This window comes from Abramis brama, assembly GCF_963993115.1.
Source record: "Abramis brama genome assembly, chromosome: 9".
Classification (NCBI taxonomy): domain Eukaryota; kingdom Metazoa; phylum Chordata; class Actinopteri; order Cypriniformes; family Leuciscidae; genus Abramis; species Abramis brama.
Window position 1 is genome coordinate 12,625,201 of NC_139971.1, and position 21,807 is coordinate 12,647,007.

General features: G+C 40.0%; 1 long non-coding RNA gene across 1 annotated transcript; it reads right to left on the reverse strand.

Moving 5' to 3' along the window:
* Window positions 1-9,395: 9,395 nt before the first annotated feature.
* LOC311090035 lies at window positions 9,396-21,257 on the reverse strand. The gene is made up of 3 exons (XR_014607822.1): window positions 21,192-21,257; window positions 19,962-20,028; window positions 9,396-9,801 (listed from the first exon to the last, which is right to left on the reverse strand). It is a non-coding gene; the product is annotated as an uncharacterized lncRNA (long non-coding RNA).
* Between the last annotated feature and the right edge of the window lie 550 nt (window positions 21,258-21,807).

A 21,807-nucleotide genomic window follows, 5' to 3' on the forward strand; every position in this document is an offset into this window, starting at 1 on the left:
CCTGTTCCACCGGCGGCAGAGTGAGGTAGCCTCGGTCCTGAGCATTATCCAGGGAGGAAAATGCTGGGGATACAGACGAACGTGTTCGTGCAGAAAAGGGAGCGTTCCAGGCCTTCGCCACTTCTTCATGAAGCTCAGGAAGAAACGGAGCGGGCTTAGACACAGGAGAAGTGCGCTCACCAGGGAGGAAGCTACCATCAAGCCGGGTGCGCGAGGGGAGTTCCGGTGCAGACCACTCGAGGCCGAGGCTCGCCGCGGCCAACGCGAGTACTCGCATGAGCTCCCTCTCGATGCTAGCTCTAGCCGACGGCTTTCGGGCAGGAGGCGTGAGATCCGCAGAGCTCGCCCAGTCTTCACTGCCTGAAGCTAGCAGAGAGCAGGAATCCTTTTCGACCGACTCGACTTCAGAAACAACTTCCTCAGATGAAGCGGCGGCAGACTGCGGGCGCTGAGCATCAGGAAGTGCTTCGGGGGAAGCCGGTGAAGCTGGCGGGCGAGCCGGCGAGCTTTGTCGGGAAGAGGTGGGTTCCGGGGCCCGCTGCGAGCGGCGCTTCTTACGGCGCGGCACCGCGGCGGGGGGCGCAGGCTCGGAGAACTGTGCCAGGCGAGTCCGCAGAGTCACCATCGGCAAAAGCTCGCAGTGAGGGCAGCCGCCGTCAGCGAGCGCGAGCGCTGCGTGATCTTCGCCCAGACAGGAGACGCAAATAACATGGCGGTCTCCCTCGGTGAGCGGGGCTCGGCACGAGCCACAGGATGGCATCTTGAAAAAGACGCGGCTCTTTTAGGGGTGAGTGTTCGGGGAACACTGCACACACACACACAGAACAGAGCAGATAAAGGATATGAAGCGCCGGAAAGCGCAGCAGGTACGGCAGTAGAAGGCGGCGAAGGCCAGCGGCTTCAAGGGCTCGTCCCGCTGAAAAGCTTGCCTCGACGACGCTTGCTTCTCCGTGATCCAGCGATGCGTGAGCTTCGCTGAAGAGATGAAAAATCAGTTGAATCAGCCTACTCGAGCTCCTTTTATAGGGGATGGCCACACCCGTTTCGGCGGGATGTGACGAGGAGCGCGCGAAGCACTCTCATTGGTCTGATGTTGCATCAGCCCTCGCTCGATAGGCTCATGCAGTTGCCGCAGAACAGCCAATGAGTGAGCGAGCCGTCTCGCCATGGCTGTGCACTGCCGCAATGCGTTTTACAAATATGAAAATTAAGGATAATTTTGCTTCAGTATTTCGTGAAAAGAGACTTTTCCCGCAGCGTTCTACGAACGCAGTACGAGAGAACTCTCGTAAGAGAACCGCGTCTCTCTCATCATTAGATGTGGGGAGAGCTGATAACGAAATAACTTGTGTTCTGTAGGGTGTGGCGAGCAACTTAGGAACATACCCGTGTCTTGTCTTGAGGATTGGGCCCAAACTCAAGACAGGCAGCGCTTACTGAGAGCGTGTGGGTGACCATTTGACTGAGGCCAGGGCCAGCAGAAAAGCAGTTTTAAGTGAGAGGTATTTTAGATCCACTGACCGCAGTGGTTCAAATGGATCACCTTTCATGGCCTCTAGGACCGTGGAAAGGTCCTAAATGGGAACAGATGGGGGTCGAGGGGGGGTTTAACCTCCTAGCCCCTCTGAGGAAACGCACGACTAGGTTGTCTTTTCCCAGCGACTGACCGGACTGACCAGATCTACCCGCGTCCAAAAGCTCTTGGAGAAAAGAGAGCACCCCTGTTACTCCGCAACAGTGGGGGTCCAGGTTCCTAGCTGAACACAAGCTGGAGAACACTGACCATTTCAAAGCGTACAGCCACCTGGTAGAGGGGGCTCTAGCCTCTGTAATAGTGTTTAACACTCCCTCCGGGAGGTTACTGGGTACCCGTTGAGGAGCCATACATGGAGGGCCCACATGTCGGGACAAGGTTGCCAGAGCATCCCTTTGGCCTGTGAGAGGAGGTCCCTTCTCACTGGCGTCCCTGCTCTTCGTGAAATATATTGGGCAATGACTCATTGATGAGCATTGTCTTCTGAGGCGAAGAGGTCGACCTCTGCCCTGCTAAAGATGCTCCATATCGACTGAACCACCCGAGGGTGAAGGGACCAGTCCCCGGGGGGAACGTTACCCCTGGATATCCTGTCTGGACCCAGGTTCAGGCTGCCAGGCACATGCACTGCTCTCAGCGAGCGCAGGTTGTGCTGAGCCCACACGAGAAGGCGCTTGGCCATGGTGTACAAGCTCCGAGATCTGAGACCGCCCTGGCGGTTTATGTAGGACACCACTGACATGTTGTGCGATCGGACTAAGACGTGGTGGCCCTTTATGTACGGGAGGAAAATTTCCAGGCACAGCTCGACCACCACTCTCTTCTCTAGATAGTTTATGTGCAGGCGCTTCTCCGAGCCTGACCAAAGGCCAGAGGCTGGCTTGCCCTTGTGAAGGGCACCCCAACCGAGGTTGGAAGCATCTGTCGAGACAACTTTTAGCTTTAAGACAGTCCCCATACTAACTGCTGCTTTCCAAGGATCCAGGGCTTCGATACAACTGCGGGTTACCTTGATACGAAAGTGACCCGAAATCCATGCACGAGACGGAACTTGAGTCTTCAACCAGTACTGGAGGGGGCGCATATGCAGCAGACCCAGCTGAAGTACTGGAGAAGCTGAGTCTATGTCTGTTCCCAGAAAATAAATATTCTGGCTGGGGAACAGTGAGCTCTTGGTCATGTTGATTCCGAGACTCAGACATTCTAAATGACTGAGTAGCCAGGTTTTGTGAGTCACCAGTTCTGCCTCCAACTGAGCTAAAATCAACCAATCGTCGAGATACTTCACTATTCGCATACCTCGTTGTCTTAGGGGGGCTAGCGCTTCGCAAACGTGCAAGGTGCTAGAGACAGGCCGAACGGAAGGACAGTGTACTGATAAGCTTGACCCTCGAAGGCGAATCTCAAGAATGGCCTGTGATGGTGCTAGTATGCGTTTTTCAGATCCACTGAGATAAACCAATCCCCTGGGTGAATTTGCACGAGGATTTGTTTGGTTGTCAGCATTTTGAACGCTTTTTGGAAACTAGAAAATAGCAACTGTAAAACCCTGCCTCGCTCTGTGTTGGAGGAACGGTTTCTATAGCCCCTTTTCATTTCGCTATTTTGGCGTGCAGTAAATGTGATACTTCACTTTTCACCGTAGTTTCGACCACGGCATGAGATCGCGTGCAGATTGCTCCGGGGCTCTCTTCGAACGGCGCTTTTTACGCGTGGCCCGAGAGAAAGCAGCGGGGGAGTGGGATATTCGCTGAAGGAAGCTAGTCAAGCCCACAGGGTCGACAAGGCCATGACCTCGCATTCTGGGCAGCCGAATCACAGGCAGGAAACAGAGGATGTAAAGATCCCCACCGGCAATGGGGGCTCTGCACGAGCCGCAGTTGTCGTGGGGCATTTGGAACAACGCCTGCTAAAAATTTGCTCTTTTACAGGAAGTGTGTGTGACGCGACGACGAGCACACACACGAGCAGAAAGGATATAACACGCTGGATGGCGCAGCGGGTAGGAGACAGCAAGCTGAAGGCGGCATAGGGGAAACCGGATGCCAGCGTGCAGTCAGTAGCTCATCCCGCTAGGGCTGGGTACTGAGTTCGATACTTTTTAGGTACTGAACGAATTGCCTTGATACTATCGAGTATCGAAAAATGACTTGGTGTTCGGTACCAGATTTCGATACCTAAGAGGTTAACATCAGTGCTCAAACAAATACATATGAAATGCACAATGACACACCTAAAAGTCGCTCATGCTCATACACGCAAACTCTACACACACAAGACGCGTGGAACTCTCCACGCACATACTCATTTGAGATGCACGCGAGCACACACAAACTCCACGCACATACTCATATGAGACGCGAGCACACACACACAAACTCTCCGCGCACATACTCATATGAGACGCGAGCACACACACACACACAATACCCTAAAGATGTGGAAAAGTCGATCAAAAGTGTGCCTACATTTCTCCAGGCTCGATGCCAACAGCGGGCGATGCAGTATTTGCGGTAAAATAATTGCTGCAAAGACCGGTACCACGACAGATATGATAAAGACCTTGACAGTGCACAGAGTAAACAAGCAGAAAGTTGCTCCGTCTTCGATTGGTAAATGAAGAGATACCTTGTTGATCACTCTGACAGTGTTTATATTGCAATAATGACCTACTGAATGTACACTGCCGTTCAAAAATGTGTTGGTTAGTCAGAATTTTTTTCAGTAAGGATGCATTGAAGTGATCAAAAATGACCTTAAAACATGTGTAATGTTACAAAAGATTTCTGTTTCAAATAAATGCTGTTCTTTTGAAATTTTTATTCCTCAAAGAATCATGAAATTGAAATTGAAAACATGAAATGTATCATAGTTTCCAAAATATTAAGCAGCAAACTGTTTTCATATTTCTGTAGGATCATGTGACACTGAAGTAATGATTTAGAAAATTCAGCTTTGACATCACAGGAATAAATTACATTTTGAAATATATTCAAATAAGATTTTAAATTGTAATACTATTTCACAATGTTACAAGTTTTACTGTAATTTTGATAAAACAAATTCAGCTTTGGTGAGCATTAGCTCTTTATAAAAACAAAAATGTGTTCCTTTGTGCACTGGCACAGTCAAACTGAAAAGATAAAACCAAAGTTTTTCTGAGGTAATGTGTTATGTAATATTGTTAAAATGGATTTCATAAAATTGGTATCGAAAAAAGTATCGTTCAGGAACCGGTATCAAAATCAAGGTATCGGTATCGAAATTTTTTGAACGATACCCAGCCCTACATCCCGCTGAGTGCTGTTTCGACGGCGCAAAGCTTCTTCTGGAGTTCAACGAAGAGTACCTTACGCTGAAGGAGATGAAAATCAGGGAACCTATGGTAAGCGGATCTTTTATAGCTATAAGCCACTCCCCTTTTGGCGGGCTGTGACGCAGAATGAGCGCCAAGCGCCCTCATTGGCTATTACATCTCAGCCCCCTCTCCATAGGTTGCAGTATATGCGCAATATGCGCACGAGCCGTATATGCGCAATATGCGCACGCTTTATTAGGTCTGCTTGCTGCAGCACTGCGTTTTACATTAAAGGAAAATTATAAGGATAATTTTTGCTTCAATATCCTCGAGAAAAGGAGTTTCTCGTAGTATAAGCCAGCTTACGCAATACGAGAGTACTCTCAAAAGGGAACTTTAAATTTATGGGCAGATGGTAGATTTAAAAATTGGGATTTCCTACAAGGCAAAGACAATGATGATGAAGACTTGCTTTAATTAGCACAGCCAGCCAGTCTGAGGCAAATCCTTTTCCTAGCAGAACTCTGCAAATGTTGTTTTTCTTACCTCAGAGTGAACTACAAACAGGTGGGCATGTGCCGCTCCGATGTTCCCTCCAGTGGTCCAAGGTCGCTGGGGTAGGAAGAGTAACTTGGTGAAAGGCTGCAATTCAACACCTACAGACAGATGTAAATTTCAAATTTTTTAAAATGTGCAAAGTTTTATACCAATTTAAATATTTTGGTCATCTGAAATACGAAAACAATTGAAACAAACCTCTACATAGCTTATAGTGATGTTTATTCATTTAGTATGGTGAATCTAGTCCTCAATGTCCAGTCCTTGAAGGATCAATTCACGAAGCTGGAGGTAAAGGTCTGTAATTTCATAAACATCATCGGACATGACAAGGTTATGCTCAGTCATGAGTTCTACACACAGTTGAAAGACATCCTCATCACAAGGGTAGTCTTTAAATAAACACTCCTCTTGGCAAATATTCAGTTTTGCTTGTTCAATTGGGTGCAAGAAATTCTGCACTCCATATAAGCTGGGAACAGCAAACATTATCGAAGGTCGACCACTGGGAGCCCGTGGGTTGTGAGTTGGCCGTATCCTGTGGCAATTCCAGGCACTGACCGTTTCATCAAGCTCTTCCTTCATAAAAGAAAGGAAATATTATATATACTGTATATTCAGATGCAAAAGCCTCTAAGTGCCATCTGAAATTTTCTTCTAGAATGATCATTTTTATCAAGCTTGTATATTTAAGTTTAGTAATTTCACTTAAATTACAATTAATAGGTTTTCATTGCCAATTAAGTGAAATTACTGAACTTAAATATACGAGCTTGATAAAAATGATCATTCTAGAAGTAAATTTCAGGTTCCACTTAGAGGCTTTTGCATCTGAACTCTTCATATATATATATATTAAAACAATGTCTTGTGAAATGAATTAACAAAATTGCACATTATACGTCAGTAAATAATATTAAGTTATAATCCAAATTCAATACTCTCTATAACCACTCTGATAGTGAAAAAAATAGTTACCTGTATAAAATGTTGGAAGCAAAACTGGATGAGAGATTTATCAATGAAAGTGTCAACACAGTGTCCATCTTCTTTTAGTTGTTCAAAATGATCCATCCAAAACTGTATGCACTGGCTTCTCAAAGTGGACCACCATCGTTCGATTCTCTGGTTCCCAGTGCTTGGACCAATAGTGACACATTCAGCACTTGCAGTGTCTCTGAAGAATTTTTGCATCTCTGCTATGAGTATTTTCAGTACCATGGTCAATGCGAATTCTTTGTGGAAATCCGTTATTCTCAGCAACAGCAAGTACAAAATAACCTGCAATTACTCGAGGGTCATTGTTTGTTTTGTATGCTTCAAGCCAGATCATTTTTCTGGAAAACCCATCAATGCATCCGTTTATACATATGCCGTAAGGTTTTAATTTATCATACCCGTCAATATGCCAAACATAATTTGGCCCGCGACTGTACGCGTCGGCGTAGACGACCATGAGCACGTAGATCAACTCCTTGTCCATCTAACAGTCGCATCAACTGACGGACAGTTTCTCTGTCTGTAATAATTCCGGACATCCAACATTTCTGGTGCATCCACTGATAGCCATGTTGTCTCCCGATGTCTGAAGCTGCTGGTGTATAAAATGTGCCACTTCAGCTTCGTCAGTTTTATTGCGTCTACGCCACAACTGATTCCTGCATAACGTTCTCTCAAGAGTCCGGAGACTAAAGCTTTATGTTGTGTGATTCCTCCAGTAAAACCAAGATCTCTCTATTTGTGAAACCGAGCCGAAAATAATCCTCTATAATCTTTTCCATTCTACAACCTCCCGTTAACATGACAATCTGGTGATGGAAGCAATAACAGGAAATGCTACCAAAGTCAGAATTGCGAGTTTGTTTCTCAGAATTCGGACTTTATATCTCGCAATTCTGACTTTTTTTCTCAGAATTCTGACTTTATATCTCACAATTCTGACTTTATATCTCGCAATTGCGACTTTATTTCTCAGAATTGCGACTTTATATCTCGCAATTGCGACTTTTTTTCTCAGAATTCTGACTTTATATCTCACAATTCTGACTTTATATCTCGCAATTGCGACTTTATTTCTCAGAATTGCGACTTTATATCTCGCAATTGCGACTTTATATCTCAGAATTCTGACTTTATATCTCACAATTCTGACTTTATATCTCGCAATTGCAACTTTATTTCTCAGAATTGCGACTTTATATCTCAGAATTGCGACTTTATATCTCGCAATTGCGACTTTATATCTCAGAATTTTGACTTTATATCTCACAATTCTGACTTTATATCTCGCAATTACGACTTTATATCTCAGAATTCTGACTTTATATCTCGCAATTGCGACTTTATTTCTCAGAATTGCGACTTTATATCTCAGAATTCTGACTTTATATCTCACAATTCTGACTTTATATCTCAGAATTGTGACTTTATTTCTCATAATTCTGACTTCATATCTCGCAATTCTGAGAAAAAAAGTCAGAATTGTGAGATAAAAAGTCGCAATTATTATTATTATTTTTTTTTTTTTCTGTGGCGGAAACAAGCTTCCATAACTAACACCCCACAACATCAGTAACTCGACAGCCCTACCTAGAATGGTTTTCCAAAGCGTTTGTAATGTCTGCACAAAGGAGACGGGTGGCTGCTCGAAGATCTCTTCTTTGGAGAAAACTGTTGATTTTATACTCGAAAAATGTAAGTATCACTCCTTAAAAATGTATATTACCCCAGAACAAATTGTATTGCTAGCCCACCCCAAAACTTACACACAATAATAATGATAAATGCTGGCCAATACTTAATTATATTATCTTTGTTTTACTGAAAATTATATCATTTAATAAAACAAGCAAAATGTAATTTGTATTGTCATATGACAGAGCTATGCATGAATACACATAGATGAATGCAGTGAAAACATTTAAATTTTCAGTCAAGCAATGAATTAATGCATTCATTAAATAATTTTATTTACTGACAACTGTCATGATTCTGCCTTCATGTCCTAGATCTTTCTTGTTTTGAGGCAGGATCATGACAGACCCATGTTTTGTGTACAAGCACATGGCCATTTGTTTGGGCCATGTGCTTGTGTTGTCTCGTTCTCTGCCCCGCCCCCTTGTTATCCTCGTTTTGTCTTGATTGCTTTACCCATCATCACCTGTGTTCCTGATTAGTTTGCTCCCTATTTCATCCCCTCATGTTTTCTGTCCTGTGTCGGTACATTATCTAACTTAGCCTGTTATTCCTTGTGAGACGTTGCTTGTTTAAGACTGTGAGTACTTTGTCAGTGACCTGTTAAATCAGTTTTCTGTCATGATTCTGCCTTCATGTCCTAGATCTTTCTTGTTTTGAGGCAGGATCATGACAGACCCATGTTTTGTGTACAAGCACATGGCCATTTGTTTGGGCCATGTGCTTGTGTTGTCTCGTTCTCTGCCCCGCCCCCTTGTTATCCTCGTTTTGTCTTGATTGCTTTACCCATCATCACCTGTGTTCCTGATTAGTTTGCTCCCTATTTCATCCCCTCATGTTTTCTGTCCTGTGTCGGTACATTATCTAACTTAGCCTGTTATTCCTTGTGAGACGTTGCTTGTTTAAGACTGTGAGTACTTTGTCAGTGACCTGTTAAATCAGTTTTGTGAGTTCGTTTCCCGTCATCGTCTAGTCAGAGTTTAGTCATTGTTTGTTATCTTGTCTTAGTCAGAGTTACCTGTCCTCAGTTCTGTTTTGCCCCCTCGTGGGTTTTGTTTTCTGTTTTTGTGTTTAAATAAACCTTGAGTGTCTGCACCTCGTCTGCTTTTGGGTTCATCTCCTCCACATCCCATGACAGACAACAATAAGAAACATGAATAAATTAGTAAAAGAACAAATAAAAGTAACCATCAATAAACAAATGCATACAAGTCAACAACACATGAAACTTTATTCAAACTACAATCATGTACAGGCGGTGAACCCCACATCATACTGCCATCTCAACACAGCTGTTCTCATTTTGTGGCTTTATTCTGATCACCAGAGGTGACCCGTGCCTTTGTGCCGGAGGTTGTTGCGTGCTGCGCTGTGCTTCACAATCGGAGGCAATAAGAGCAGGTGGAGTGATGGAGGGTCTCGTAAGGGCAGGTGGAGAGATGGAGGGACTCATCCATGGCACCATCTCCAGGATTCAGCTCTGGGCTCCTCATCCTCAGTGCTCACACCAGTCTGCAGAGATTTCAGATCCAAAAAAAAAAACACAAACATAATACAAAAGCAGTCATTTTAACAGCACAATGTCATTTTATTGTCTTAGAAGTAACAAAATGATCTTACTTTATATTTTAGTAAGATCCCTAAAATACCCTTTTTTCCCCCACAAATGCCGCCATCATTCATCTTCCCTTGCAGGCTCTGCTCCACCACAAAAGATCTGCAGCAAATGCACAGAAATCAAGAATCAGAAATGTGTCGTAATAGCTCTGTTTGAAATTATGGTAACGCTGAGTTAACACATCAGCAACAACATCAGCATGTAAATGTAGTGTTGAGCTCATAAATCACAGAGGTAACGTGAATGTTGTCTGGATGTTACAGGGACAGATGAACAGCTGTGTGTTTATACGGTGGAGAGTGGCTGAAGAAGGCTTTGAGTGAGTATACTACAGAAATGAATAACAACATATTGTTGTGAGTTAAAAGTGAGTTAACACATCAGCAACAACATCAGCATGTAAATGTAGTGTTGAGCTCATAAATCACAGAGGTAACGTGAATGTTGTCTGGATGTTACAGGGACAGATGAACAGTTGTGTGTTTATACGGTGGAGAGTGGCTGAAGAAGGCTTTGAGTGAGTATACTACAGAAATTAATAACAACATATTGTTGTAGTTTATTTTAATTATTGTAATTTGGTAACACTTTAGATTACAGCCCGGAAAGTACTGCGTAATTAAAATGAAAGTACAGTGTAACTTTCGGTAATTACAGTTTACCTATAAAGCACTGACGTGTAAGTATAGGGGAACAATATGTAAAGTCTTGGGAATAAAGGTGTAACAACCAGGAAAATACTGCGTAATTAAAACGAAATTACAGTGTAACTTTCGGTAATTACAGCGTACCTATAAAGTGCGTACGTGTAAGTATAGGGGAATAATATGTAAAGTTTTGGGAATAAAGGGGTAACAACCAGGAAAATAACAAATTATTTAGGCAAATTATTTAGACTAAGTATTTTAGAATGTTACTTTTGGGAGCAATTTAGCGAGTACATACACTGCACCTTTTTGTAATAATAGTGTATAAAAATACATAAAGGCTTTTTTTAAATTACGGGGTACATATCAGTGCATTTATAAAGTAGGCTAATTTGTTATTATTGCAAAGGTGCACTGATTAAGTTTCAAGGCAAGTAAAACTATTGCAACTTTTTTTTTTTTAAATGCTGGGAAAATATACTCTTGTTCCATGTAGTTACAGGGTAAGTATGACGTTGCGGGCTGTAAATTAAAGTGGTGCTTCTTACCCTCTTGTTTCATGTAGTTACAGGGTAAGTACAATAAAAACACATGTACACACACACACAATCTGATATCACTCGGAAAACTTTATTTGAAAAACAACTTATTTCAAAACGGATTTAACGTTACAGCACTTTGTTTCTCTTGCTTGGTTTCCTCCTCATCTTGTTCCTCTTATTTTTCTTTCTTTCCACTGATGAATCTTAAGAAGGAATCCCATGACATGTCTCTTGCTATTCTGTATTATGTGTTAGAAAATACAGTAGGCCTACAGAAATGTCCTCACCATTTACTCATCTTTTACCCTCATGTCATCCGAGATGTATACGAATTTCCTTCTTCAGATTAACACAAACAAAAGTTTTTAGAAAAATAATCTCTGTGAATGCATAATGCAAGCTCATGTGTTCCTAAAAGTTGACAACAGCACATACAACAACTACAGTAATCCATACGACCCCAATGGATGAATCAATGTCTTCTGAAGTGAAACGATAAGCGTTTGTAAGAAAAATACCAAATATTTCAAAATTTTAAACTGTAGACTATCGCTTCCGACCAACTGTCACCTGCGCGTTCATGAGAGGGTTGAGTAAAGCGTGACGTAAGCGCACCGAAAAACCGAATGTCGAATTATTATTTTTTTTTTATGTTTTTATTATTGCTCACAACAAAATACAAACAATAACAGATAATAATAATGAAAAACAAACCATGCAGAAGAACAGAGACACCAGTTCTCGCGCGAGTTTCACATCAAACTCCCGCGAGAATGCAATGAACGCTTGCAATGAACGCTTTTCACCAAACGCGAAGCCGTTCAAGCCGACCCTATGAAGCCGACTCTCATGCACTCGCTGGTGACAGTTGGTCGGTAGCGAAAAGATGAGTAAATTATGAGAACATTTCTGGGTGTACTGTATTTTCTTTTAATACATAATACAGAATAGAAAAAGACTCCTTCTTAAGATTAGGCTAATCAGTGGAATGACAGAAAAAGAAGAGGAGGACCAAGAGGAGGAGGAAGCCATGCAAGAGAAACAAAAAAGGACAAAACATGCTACTTTCTGTCAGGACTTTAGTATTTGAAATGAAAAGTTGATTTAAAAAAATAAAATAAAGAATAAGAAGTGTGTAAATCTGTTTTGAAATAAGTTGTTTTTCAAATAAAGGTTTTCCAAGTGATGTCAGATTGTGTGTGTACATGTGTTTTTATTGTACTTACCCTGTAACTACATGAAAAAAGAGGGTAAGAAGCACCACTTTAATTTACAGCCCGCAATGTCATACTTACCCTGTAACTACTGTCACAGTGTCTGGTTTGTGTTCCCTTGGTCTCCACTAGAGGTCCTCTTCCCCCACGGTGTCATTCACATTATGAACTGCATTTCCCACAATCCTTGTCTGCACTCATCATTGATCATTGTACACAGCTGTTTCCCATTCCCTTGTTAGTTCTTTGTGTATTTATACCCTGCCTGTTTTATCACTCGTTCTGGTATCCTTGTTTTATGTCACCCGCTTCTCTGTGTTCTTCATGCCTGTTTATTGTGTTTTGGACTGCTTATATGGATTACGACCTTTTGCCTGTTATTGGATTATGATATGGATTACCCTAAATAAAACTGCGTTTGGTATATCACCTTTTCCTTCGTGTGCGTGTCGTGACAACTACATGGAACAAAAGGGTAAGAAACACCACTTTAATTTACAGCCCGCAGTGTCATACTTACCCTGTAACTACATGGAATACTTACAGTCTAAATAATTTGCCTAAATAATTTGTTATTTTCCTGGTTGTTACCCCTTTATTCCCAAAACTTTACATATTATTCCCCTATACTTACACGTACGTACTTTATAGGTACACTGTAATTACCGAAAGTTACACTGTAATTTCGTTTTAATTACGCAGTATTTTCCTGGTTGTTACACCTTTATTCCCAAGACTTTACATATTGTTCCCCTATACTTACACGTAAGTACTTTATAGGTAAACTGTAATTACCGAAAGTTACACTGTACTTTCATTTTAATTACGCAGTACTTTCCGGGCTGTAATCTAAAGTGTTACCGAAATTACAATAATTAAAATAAACTACAACAATATGTTGTTATTCATTTCTGTAGTATACTCACTCAAAGCCTTCTTCAGCCACTCTCCACCGTATAAACACACAACTGTTCATCTGTCCCTGTAACATCCAGACAACATTCACGTTACCTCTGTGATTTATGAACTCAACACTACATTTACATGCTGATGTTGTTGCTGATGTGTTAACTCACTTTTTATCCAACATAAATGTTCCTCAATTTATCAACAATACAAATAGACAAATAAAATATATAACTTATGTTTAGTTAGCCTACTTTATAGATTTGTTTATTTACTTTACTTACAGCACATTTGTCTAATGTAAACAGTGTTGACAACAGTGAATTCTCTTACATAATAGCACACATTCATCACTCAGATGTCTATTTCATGTTGTGATGTGCTCATCTGCAATATTTATAGAAGATTTTCCTGTCAGATGTAAATAGACATTTAAAATGAGCGTCTTTAAAGGACAAATCCAGTGAAAAATGAACCTAGGGGTAATTAACACATGGTTACCGAGTCGATCGTTCCCTGCGATGCGTTTTCATGAAAATCGAATGTATAGAGTTTTATCTTTAAAAACAGATTAGCTCATAATACTAGTATATGGGGCACAGAGTAAGTAAAAGTAAATCGCTAGTTAATACCACTAACAAGGCTCAAAATAGCCTCACACTAACACGGTAGCATAATGAGGGTCCCTACATGCAAACCGAAGCATTGAGAACTTTGTAAGTGTACAGACAGTTTAATAAGAAGATACTTTATAAAGACAGTACATTACGCGTTTACAGACAGGCGTCATCTTGGAAAACAGTCTCGACTAATCGAGTCAAGCCGTGCTAAGTGAGCTGGTCGATAGGAATTACGCATAGTTAAATCTAACGTAGCACGGCGTTCGTGACTCGACTAGTCGAGACTGTTTTCCAAGATGACGCCTGTCTGTAAACGCGTAATGTACTGTCTTTATAAAGTATCTTCTTATTAAACTGTCTGTACACTTACAAAGTTCTCAGTTTGCATGTAGGGACCCTCATTATGCTACCGTGTTAGTGTGAGGCTATTTTGAGCCTTGTTAGTGGTATTAACTAGCAATTTACTTTTACTTACTCTGTGCCCCATATACTAGTGTTATGAGCTAATCTGTTTTTAAAGATAAAACTCTATACATTCGATTTTCATGAAAACGCATCGGTAACACTTTACGGTAAGGGTACATGAATTATCATGAATTCATGTATAAATTCATGCATGAAATATGCATTCATTCATGCATTAATATCTCATGAATCATCAGGAACTAACATGAGTTCAACGTTTTTCATTCATGACTTCATGGATGAACAACACCTTAATTAAAACATTAACTAAGATGAGTACATCATCATGAATTATGATTTATTACGCATGATCATGATGTTTTCTTTGTTCACACAAAAAATTGGTCTTTACCATCCATTGTGGATAAAGCTATGGTTATGGTACATCAATCATCATGAATTCATGCATAAAAAAGTATTAATTCATGCATGCAAGACTGCTCTTCGAATTATTAAAGGAATGTACAAAAATCCACATTATCTAATGCATGCATACAGGCTAGAACAGTATATCAATTAATGTGAGAACTTTTTTTCTGAATTATAATCTGAGTTTCCAAGCATGTTCATGTCTTCTCATAGCCTGCAGGTAAATGGACAGAGCCCAAAATTGGCCAATCACAGCACATATTATACGAATTCTGTTGGCGTTCAAATACTAGTCATCATTAACTAAGCATTATTTATCAATGACTTCATCATGTGTGTGGCCCCTCAACTAAAGTGGTGACTTGGTGCTTTGAAACACTGATGAACAATGTGTTTTCATTATGATCTGAGTTATCCAGCATGTTCATGTCTTCTCATAGCCTGCAGGTAAATGGACAGAGTCCAAAATTGGCCAATCACAGCACATAACATACGAATTCTGTTGCCATTCAAATACAGTAGTCATCATTAACTAAGCATTATTTATCAATGACTTCATCATGTGTGTGGCCCCTCAACTAAAGTGGTGACTTGGTGCTTTGAAACACTGATGAACAATGTGGCATAACTGTGAAATTACATGAATATGAACATTAAAGTTCAAGCCTTTGCAAACAATGTACTGTGGACACAAATGGACTTTGATCTTAACTTTACTGCTTTATTCTTAAACGGTATAAACCAGTTAAAAACCATAAAGCTGTTTAAAAAAAAATGTTTCACAAACAGCTTGATCTCTTTTTGGGTAAAGAGTCACCTTTAAGCTACTGATGTGACTCCTCCATATCATGAAATTGTAAAACCGCTTTATGGTTTTGTAAAGAGTTTTCAGATATACAGGCACTTAAAATAAAGTTCATGGTGTATGTACTGAATTCCTTCTCAGCTCTTTCCAGCTGTTGATTTAACTGGTTTATACCGTTTGGTTTCAGAATAAAGCAGTAAATTTACATAACATTATTACGATTTTACAGCTAAAAAAATGTACGTTAAACTATTTACGAATATTTCATATTATAAAGATATCTGTATAATTTGCCTTTTACCATTTTATAGATTATAAATGTAAGATCCCTTAAACCTACTCCCACACCTAACGTTAAACATACCCATTTTATAGACAATATTAAAAGGATAAAACGTAATGGACAGATATGTGTAGGGAAATGGCAGTTTTATTAACAATGTAGCATTAAAAGATAGTTTGAGCAACTAATCCTACCCCTACCCCTAAACCTAACCATTTCTTAAAACTACGTAACTACAATTATAAATTAAAACAACAGACAGACAATCACAATCATTTATTTATTGAGAAAATGTCAAAACCGGTACCAAAAGTCGTTCACATGACGATGTGTCGCAGTCAGTGTTGCCAACTATTTTCAAAGGAAAGTAGCTAACGCCTCCCCTAAAAGTCGCTAAATGTCGCTAGATAATGTCATACATCAATTAGCATATTCATGACGTCATCGCGGCGTACTTGCGTTCTGCCTGCCTAATGTTTTTTCTCATTAAAATCATGCCTACATACTGTATTTTAATATAACATAACATAACATAATATAATATAGGCTATATAGCCGAATGTCCAATAAAGCTGTTCTCATTTACTATATTTTTTTGTCAGACAATAGAACGAGTAGCTATTGAATGACTATTTTTTATATGTGTAAAATTATCTGAACTGAGAGAGTTCGGGAACTGGGTGAACTAAAGCACTGTGATAGTGAGTATTACAAGTAATAAGCACAAGAAAAGAAAGGAAAATAAAATGGTCAAACTAAATTCTTTAAATATAAATCAAAAGATAAGTGATAAGTCCGTCCGTGGAAACAACACTGCTCATTCACGTCTGTCAGCTGCCGTGCTGCTGCCCTCAGCCATTCACAGAACAGGGTAGACGCAGAGAGAGGTGTGTGACGGCAAGGAGAAAGCAAATCTCGCGCTCGCAGGACTCATGCTGGCAACATTTGGAGGTTACTGAGGTTTGTTCAAAAAGTAGCTAGATTAGTCGCTAGTCGCTTTTTTGAAAAATTGTCGCTAAAGGGGTCTGAAAAGTCGCTAAAAATAGCGACAAAGGCGCTAAGTTGGCAACACTGGTCGCAGTCCTCTCTGGTAGTAACGTTATATAATAGTTTTGTATGAGGTAACGTTACAGAGCAGAATTTAAGTTATTAATCCATGAAAATGTTTATCCGGTTCGGTTTGCTGTTCACTCCATGGTTCGCTCTGTGAAGGTGCGCGCACTTCTCCATTTCAAATGTAGTACACAACTTAAAAACGGCATGTCGCAATCTGTGACGAAGCATGCGAGAGCCAATGAGCGTTTGATATCACTGCCGTAAAACATGTCGTAAATATTCAAACATGTTGAATATGCATAAGTTAAATAGGAATACGCCCAAATTTGTACGTCGTTGTTTGTATAAGTTGTTTATAAGTAAATAAATTACGTTTCTGTGCTGTCCACTGTCAGTATTATACGTTTCTGTGTGTATAAAACGTAAATAAATGTACATATGGTAGAACTACACTTTACGTAAAAATACACACGTATTCTCATGAGATCACGTTGCAAGTTAAGATCAAAGTCCATTTGTGTCCACAGTACATTGTTTGCAAAGGCTTGAACTTTCATGTTCATATTCATGTCATTTCACAGTTATGCCACATTGTTCATCAGTGTTTCAAAGCACCAAGTCACCACTTTAGTTGAGGGGCCACACACATGATGAAGTCATTGATAAATAATGCTTAGTTAATGATGACTAGTATTTGAACGCCAACAGAATTCGTATAATATGTAGGATTGAGTGCGAAACAAACACAAATGAATCTTCCAGGTGAATTGTTCAAGCATAATTTCTCACAGAACTGAACATTCCAGACACCAAATCACCAACCCCAGAGCCATAAAAGAAGGCTCCAGCCAGCCAGTCTCCGTTGACCAACGAAAACCCCCAGCTAAGAACTTTATGGCCATGCAAGCTTCAAAGAAGATGAGCCCAACTAAAGAAAGAACTGGTCAATGTAAGATAGCTTGGAAAAGAATGATTGGCTCAGAGATAGCACAATTCAGCCCGATCAAGATAACAGCAGAAGCTGCTCGAGCCCACAACATTCCAGACTCCCCCCTCCGTAAGGACCTCTGATAGACCTCAGGGTGTAAAATCGTTTCAAACCACAGAGCTGAGATTTTACCTATAACATAAATAAAATCATTCAAGAACAATTTTCAATGGACTTATAGATCAAGCATCATGCAACGACATGATTCTATATTGTTCCTACAATAGATGGGTGTATCTGATATGCTTAGATGCCATACAATTCATGTAATTGTTATAATTGTTAGATTTTTGAATGAAAATGTGTTGTGTTTCATATCGATATGATCGTATGTTCTTAATTCAAAGGATGGCTTGATTGAAATCTGTGGAAAATGTTTCGGATTCTTATAATAGTAATAATGTCTTAGCTGTGGCCTCTGTACTCTTTGCTAGAGCTTAGAGAGTAAGGAGAGCACAGATAAGCTTGATTTATGATAAGAAGTGAAGAAAACGCCACCTCCTAAACAAAGACAGTGTCTAATTGGTTAGAACTGATCCAGGAGGCTGGGCGGACATTTGAGTTTAAAATCTTAACACCAGAACAAAGTTTAGAGTTTCAGTGCAGAACCAAAAATGCAGCGGGAGATGAAGATCTAAGACAGACAAGTAACCATGTAAAACGCGCAGACGAAATAACCCAAATCAAGATCTGAAGAACATGGGTTAAACAGCTTCATTCAAGCCATCATCTACTCTTCTCAATTTCCTTTCTTTTCTTAGTTTCCTTTCTTTTCCGTTGTGAGTCTCGGTTCTAAGTTAAGTTTTGCGACAAGATTTCGAGCCACGTTTCTTCTGCAAAGCCAGCTTCAAACAAAGACTTTCATTCCGCCAGCACGCCACGTGACTGACCACGTGACCCAGACATCAGGCACGGAGACCAGCCAACGAACGGACCGGGAAAACCCTTTACACGCAACAAAAGGGGAATCCCCAAAAGCAAAGACAAGCAAGTACTGCCTCCAGACTCTTAAACTGAACTGGTGTATTTGATACTGATTTAATAACCTAGGAAACGATAAAAGGGTTAAACTAATGATTGATGGTTCATTCAGGTTGTGTTTTATAAGTGCATAGAAACTTGGGATTACATCATCTCACTCTTAAACTCACTCTTAAAACTTAATCTTTCCTTACTCTCTTTCTTTCTGCAACGCGTATGAATGTGTGTGTCTGTGTTAGATATTAGTTGTATGTGTTAGAATAATCAATAAAGTCTTGTTTGTATTTTAAAGAGAAATATTACTTGTGTTATTGTGCTTACAAATTTAATGTCTTAAACTTCTGATCTAAGTTACCTTGCTAACTATATAGTGTTTCAATATAGTTCGGATATTTATATCCGTTGCAGAGTTGATAATTGCAGCCAGTTCAAATGAACCGCGAACGAGTCATTTGCTCGGTTGTAATAAGTGACTCTTTTTGAATTCCCTATAAATTAATTAATAATTCCTTTGAGCTAAATTGTAATCACTACAAATTACAAATATCTTACAAATATGTGCTGTGATTGGCCAATTTTGGGCTCTGTCCATTTACCTGCAGGCTATGAAGAAGACATGAACATGCTTGGAAACTCAGATCATAATTCAGAAAAAAAGTTCTCACATTAATTGATATACTGTTCTAGCCTGTATGCATGCATTAGATAATGTGGATTTTTGTACATTCCTTTAATAATTTGAAGAGCAGTCTTGCATGCATGAATTAATACTTTTTTATGCATGAATTCATGATGATTCATGTACCATAACCATAGCTTTATCCACAATGGGTGGTAAAGACCAATTTTTTGTGTGAACAAAGAAAACATCATGATCATGCGTAATAAATCATAATTCATGATGATGTACTCATCTTAGTTAATGTTTTAATTAAGGTGTTGTTCATCCATGAAGTCATGAATGAAAAACGTTGAACTCCTGTTAGTTCCTGATGATTCATGAGATATTAATGTATGAATGAATGCATATTTCATGCATGAATTTATACATGAATTCATGATAATTCATGTACCCTTACCGTAAAGTGTTACCAACGCATCGCAGGGAACGATCGACTCGGTAACCATGTGTTAATTACCCCTAGGTTCATTTTTCACTGGATTTGTCCTTTAAGATGTATATGGTTTATGTAAATCCACTTTGGAGACGTAAGTGTGCTTACTGGAGCTCCACTGATAGCTATACATAATAAAACATGTTTTTACAGCAAAATCACAACTATACTATACTGTCTAACTCCTTTACACCTTCAACAATTCAATAGTTTACTCTACATTAGTTCAACACATGCGATTTTAACACAAGGAACCGTGTTTACTCACATTTGAAAGCACCTGCGTAGCCGATCTCCGCGATGTTCGATTATGACGTATCCTCATGCGTGGCCTCCTGGGATAGAAAAGTCTCCATTGGTTGAGCACTCGAAAATCTGGCCGGAAGTAGTAGATCATCCGGGAACTTCTCGCCTACTCTTTTGTGTATACTGATGTTTCGAACATACTACTCCTTTCATGTACTGTTTTCTCCTACTATATAGTAGGTAAGTAGGCATATTCGAACGCACTATGGGTGCTTCTCATTTCTTATTTGTGCATCCTCGTTTCCTTTCCTCGCTTCCTTTCCTCGCGTCTCAGCTCCGCCCCCTGTAGGATGCGAGGGAAGGCTGCAAGGAAAAGACGCGAGGATGGAGGATTCGAATGTAACTTTTTTTTATACATTGGAATACTTGATCACTCGAGCGTCACTTCATCGCGTCATCAGCAGCGCTCAAAGGATCTGCCCTTATGTTGTTGAAGTTTGTTTATTTAAGAAATTCATAATAAATAATAATAAAGCAAGATACCCTGTTGAAATATGTGAGATGTGTGGTTTATATAAACTGCAAAGGTAAAGTATAAATTAAAATGATTGTGACCGATGTGAAGGGGGAGGAGAATTTAGACGTGCGTCACGTTTAAGTCGATAAAACTCTTCCGCATAGGATACACCTGTGTATCCTCGCTCATGACTCCTCAGGAAGCCTCCTAACTCCTCGATCCTTGACTCCTCGCGGTGCAATTAGAGAATTGAGATGTCCTTCAAGATGGCTGAGCTCGATCGGTTTCCGGGTCATAGGATGGAGGACGGAGGAGCGAGGAGACGAGGAGGGATATTGAGAAGCACCCTATAAGTATACGCACATCCGAATCTCGCGAGAATTAACACTTACTAGTACGTCACCCAGGTAATTCTCGTCTACTCTTTTATGAATACTAAGGATTCATACATACTTTTTCGCTCGCCTACTGCTTTTCCCCTACTATATAGTAGGGAAGTATGCGGTTTCGAACGCAGCAGTAGTGTCATATCACCCAGCCCTAACATGCAGTAATATTTTAAACACATTTGACCAGCTGGTTGATAAAAATCAACAAACGATCAAGACTGATTGGCTGACGGTATTTTCCCAGTTGTCTGTGCTCTTTTATTCTTTCAAGTTAAGTGAAAGCATATCTGAATAATGCACTATTTTAACTTTAATCAACAAGTAGAATTGATCATGACATCCTCACCTTATTCCAGAAAAATCGCTGATCCAATGCTGAGTTGTACTGCAGCTCACATGCATGTTGGGGTTGGGGGGAGGGGCTAGTTGATGCACGAAATCAGTATCCTGATAAAGAGGCTGACTGGCAAAAAGTATGTTATGTATTTTGAAAATACAAAAATACTCATCTTAAATGTATTTAAATACAAATTACATTATATTTTTTCTAAAGGCTTTAAAATACAAAATAGTATGATCCTTCAGAAATCAGGATTTTCAGGATTCCCTTCATATGTTAAGCGCTTTGAGTGTCAAGAAAAGCACTATATAAATGTAACAAATTATTAATTATTATTATTCTTTGAGAAATAGAAAGTTCAAAATAACAGAATTGATCTGAAATAGAAAGCCATTTAATTGAAGCTAGCATTATTGCAAGGCATCAAATTAAACTAGATAAATGCGTACTTTAGGTTATATCAAATAATTGTATATACAATACCATGATTGTTAGGCAAAAAAATAATCTTGATTAAAATAAAAATCTTTCCTGAAAAGCACTTTTTTTGGTCTTAAAATCCACATTGTTGCTCAGAGTGACATGCCACTTCTCATGTGAGCTCAAAAAGGTCATGGGAGTG